This window comes from Haliotis cracherodii, unplaced genomic scaffold, assembly GCF_022045235.1.
Source record: "Haliotis cracherodii isolate W230 unplaced genomic scaffold, xgHalCrac1.p SCAF_19, whole genome shotgun sequence".
Classification (NCBI taxonomy): domain Eukaryota; kingdom Metazoa; phylum Mollusca; class Gastropoda; order Lepetellida; family Haliotidae; genus Haliotis; species Haliotis cracherodii.
In genome coordinates this window covers 8,396,272-8,401,735 of record NW_027266274.1, presented here as the reverse complement: position 1 = coordinate 8,401,735, position 5,464 = coordinate 8,396,272, and positions in this window count along the sequence as shown.

The following is a 5,464-nucleotide window of genomic DNA, read 5'->3' as shown; positions in this document are numbered from 1 at the left end:
AACGTGACTGTTGATTATTCTACCGTAAAACTGGAAAAAGAAATATATTGAATTGACAACTTGATAAATCCACATATTTTCATTTTTAAATATATTGATGGTTGTATAAGTTAAATGTTGTTATTAATGATCTGACAATATCGACGGAAGACCCGTATAGCAGCCTTGACCTTCATCACGACGGATGATAACGGGAGGGCAGATGTTGCATGTGTGTACTAAATTATCACCAGCTTATGACGTTTTTTGTGTAGTTTAACCTGAATATAGGGGGCACATGCAGGTGGCCCAGTCGTCCAAGGCGAAGCAATGCGGGTTCATTAGAGTTGTATCCTTCAGAAAAGTATGATTGGGGGTTCGGGGTTCGCCAAGATTATGTTTCTAGGTTTGTCGCCACCATACTCGTGCGCGTGGGTTTCACCAAAGCGGTGCATGTCTAAGACCCGAGTTGCTTCGTTTAGAAGACATTTTACACATGTGAGTGAGCCCAATTTTGAGTCCAATATCTTTCACTCATGAATAGCATAAGAACATGTTTTGACATTCTGTGACATGGAGCAGATTTAGAACTTTGGAAGTCGTATTCACTGAAATATGTCAAGTTGTCCTCGTCCACATTGTTTTAAACCATCACAGGGGGAAGTAGTCTACAACCATCACATATAGCAGTAGACTGTAGGCTGTGATCATCGCATATAGCGGTAGACTGAAGATTGTGACCATACTATGTAGAAGTCGACTGTGACCATAGCATGAAGACGTCGACTGTCACAATACCGACAAGTATAGTCGCCTTTTACGGCAAGCATAGTCGCCTCGTACGACAAGCATAGTCGCCTTTTACGGCAAGCATGGGTTGCTGAAGACCTATTCTACCCCGCATCTTCACGGATCGACCATATTTGTAGAAGTAGACTGCCACCATCATATATAGACGTAGACTGTGATCGTCATATATCGACGTAGACTGTCACTACCATCTATAGACGTAGACTGTGACGATAATATACAGAAGAAGGGTGTCGATAATATGTAAAAGTGGACTGTCACCATTATATGTAGAAGTAGACGGTCACCATAATATACAGAAGTAGACTGTCACCATAATGTACAGAAGTAGACAGTCACCATGATATACAGAAGTAGACTGTCACCATAATATACAGAAGTAGACTGTCACCATGATATACAGAAGTAGACTGTGTCCATAATATGTAGACGTGGACTGTCACCATCATATGTAGAAGTGGACTGTCACCATAATATACAGAAGTAGACTGTGTCCATAATATGTAGACGTGGACTGTCACCATTATATACAGAAGTATACTGTGTCCATAATATGTAGACGTGGACTGTCATCATTATATGTAGAAGTAGACTGTCACCATAATATACAGAAGTAGACTGTGTCCATAATATGTAGAAGTGGACTGTCACCATCATATGTAGAAGTGGACTGTCACCATAATATACAGAAGTAGACTGTCACCATAATGTACAGAAGTAGACTGTCACCATAATATACAGAAGTAGACTGTGTCCATAATATGTAAAAGTGAACTGTCACCATTTATGTAGAAGTGGACTGTCACCATGATATACATAGGTAGACTGTCACCATGATATACAGAAGTAGACTGTCACCACGATATACAGAAGTAGACTGTGTCCATAATATGTAGACGTGGACTGTCACCATTATATACAGAAGTATACTGTGTCCATAATATGTAGACGTGGACTGTCATCATTATATGTAGAAGTAGACTGTGACCATAATATACAGAAGTAGATTGTGTCCATAATATGTAGAAGTGGGCTGTCACCATCATATGTAGAATTGGACTGTCACCATAATATACAGAAGTAGACTGTCACCATAATGTACAGAAGTAGACTGTCACCATAATATACAGAAGTAGACTGTGTCCATAATATGTAAAAGTGAACTGTCACCATTTATGTAGAAGTGGACTGTCACCATGATATACAGAAGTAGACTGTCACCATGATATACAGAAGTAGACTGTGTCCATAATATGTAGACGTAGACTGTCACCAATATATACAGAAGTATACTGTGTCCATAATATGTAGACGTGGACTGTCATCATTATATGTAGAAGTAGACTGTCACCATAATATACAGAAGTAGACTGTGTCCATAATATGTAGAAGTGGGCTGTCACCATCATATGTAGAAGTGGACTGTCACCATAATATACAGAAGTAGACTGTCACCATAATGTACAGAAGTAGACTGTAACCATAATATACAGAAGTAGACTGTGTCCATAATATGTAAAAGTGAACTGTCACCATTTATGTAGAAGTAGACTGTCACCATGATATACAGAAGTAGACTGTGTCCATAATATGTAGACGTGGACTGTCACCATTATATACAGAAGTATACTGTGTCCATAATATGTAGACGTGGACTGTCATCATTATATGTAGAAGTAGATTGTCACCATAATATACAGAAGTAGACTGTGTCCATAATATGTAGAAGTGGGCTGTCACCATCATATGTAGAAGTAGACTGTCACCATGATATACAGAAGTAGACTGTCACCATGATATACAGAAGTAGACTGTGTCCATAATATGTAGACGTGGTCTGTCACCATTATATACAGAAGTATACTGTGTCCATAATATGTAGACGTGGACTGTCATCATTATATGTAGAAGTAGACTGTCACCATAATATACAGAAGTAGACTGTGTCCATAATATGTAGAAGTGGGCTGTCACCATCATATGTAGAAGTGGACTGTCACCATAATATACAGAAGTAGACTGTCACCATAATGTACAGAAGTAGACTGTCACCATGATATACAGAAGTAGACTGTCACCATAATATACAGAAGTAGACTGTGTCAATAATATGTAAAAGTGAACTGTCACCATTTATGCAGAAGTGGACTGTCACCATTTATGTAGAAGTGGACTGTCACCATCATATGTAGAAGTAGACTGTCACCATAATGTACAGAAGTAGACTGTCACCATAATATACAGAAGTAGACTGTGTCCATAATATGTAAAAGTGAACTGTCACCATTTATGTAGAAGTAGACTGTCACCATAATGTACAGAAGTAGACTGTCACCACAATGTACAGAAGTAGATTGTATCCACAATATATGGAAGTGGACTGTCACCATTTATGTAGAAGTAGACTGTCACCATTTATGTAGAAGTGGACTGTCACCATTTATGTAGAAGTAGACTGTCACCATTTATGTAGAAGTGGACTGTCACCATTTATGTAGAAGTGGACTGTCACCATTTATGTAAAAGTGAACTGTCACCATTTATGCAGAAGTGGACTGTCACCATTTATGTAGAAGTGGACTGTCACCATTTATGTAGAAGTAGACTGTCACCATAATATACAGAAGTAGACTGTCACCATAATATACAGAAGTAGACTGTGTCCACAATATATGGAAGTGGACTGTCACCATAATGTACAGAAGTAGACTGTCACCATAATATACAGAAGTAGACTATGTCCACAATATATGGAAGTGGACTGTCACCATTTATGTAGAAGTAGACTGTCACCGTAATGTACAGAAGTAGACTGTCACCATAATGTACAGAAGTAGACTGTCACCATAATATACAGAAGTAGACTGTGTCCACAATATATGGAAGTGGACTGTCACCATTTATGTAGAAGTAGACTGTCACCATAATGTACAGAAGTAGACTATGTCCACAATATATGGAAGTGGACTGTCACCATTTATGTAGAAGTGGACTGTCACCATAATGTAAAGAAGTAGACTGTCACCATAATGTACAGAAGTAGACTGTGTCCACAATATATGGAAGTCGACTGTGTCCACAATATATGGAAGTGGACTGTCACCATTTATGTAGAAGTGGACTGTCATCATAATGTACAGAAGTAGACTGTCACCATAATGTACAGAAGTAGACTGTCACCATAATGTACAGAAGTAGACTGTCACCATAATATATTGAAGTAGACTGTGTCCACAATATATGGAAGTGGACTGTCACCATTTATGTAGAAGTGGACTGTCATCATAATGTACAGAAGTAGACTGTCATCATAATGTAAAAAAGTAGACTGTCACCATAATGTACAGAAGTAGACTGTCACCATAATGTACAGAAGTAGACTGTGTCCACAATATATGGAAGTGGACTGTCACCATTTATGTAGAAGTAGACTGTCACCATAAAGTACCGAAGTAGACTGTCAACATAATGTATAGAAGTAGACTGTGTCCACAATACTTGGAAGTGGACTGTCACCATTTATGTAGAAGTGGACTGTCATCATAATGTAAAGAAGTAGACTGTCACCATAATGTACAGAAGTAGACTGTCACCATAATGTACAGAAGTAGACTGTGTCCACAATATATGGAAGTGGACTGTCACCATTTATGTAGAAGTGGACTGTCATCATAATGTACAGAAGTAGACTGTCACCATAATGTACAGAAGTAGACTGTCACCATAATGTACAGAAGTAGACTGTCACCATAATATATGGAAGTAGACTGTGTCCACAATATATGGAAGTGGACTGTCACCATTTATGTAGAAGTGGACTGTCATCATAATGTACAGAAGTAGACTGTCATCATAATGTAAAAAAGTAGACTGTCACCATAATGTACAGAAGTAGACTGTCACCATAATATATGGAAGTAGACTGTGTCCACAATATATGGAAGTGGACTGTCACCATTTATGTAGAAGTGGACTGTCATCATAATGTACAGAAATAGACTGTCACCATAATGTGCAGAAGTAGACTGTCACCATTTATGTAGAAGTGGACTGTCACCATTTATGTAGAATTGGACTGTCACCATTTATGTAGAAGTGGACTGTCACCATTTATGTAGAAGTAGACTGTCATCATAATGTACAGAAGTAGACTGTGTCCACAATATATGGAAGTGGACTGTCACCATTTATGTAGAAGTAGACTGTCACCATAATATATGGAAGTAGACTGTGTCCACAATATATGGAAGTGGATTGTCACCATTTATGTAGAAGTAGACTGTCACCATAATACATGGAAGTAGACTGTGACCAAAATATATGAGGGTACTTCATAAAACGCGTCTTTCTAGGTGCCCTGCGTAAGATATAAAGATGTCTTGCTGCATTCCTGATATCTTTTTGTACAGTAAGTTAAACATGACACAATTCCAGGTACACAAATAGTAACGAATCAATTTGTTTGGCGATGGACAGATGTCCTATTGTTACTGAGTGAGTGTGGTTTTAGGCCGCTTTTAGCAATATTCCAGCAATATCACGGCGGGGGAAACTAGAAATGGGCTTCACACATTGTACCCATGTCGGGAATCGACCCGGGTCTTCGGCCTGACGAGCGAACGCTTTAACCACCAGGCGACCCGACCGCCCCCATATTGTAACTAAACTATCACGT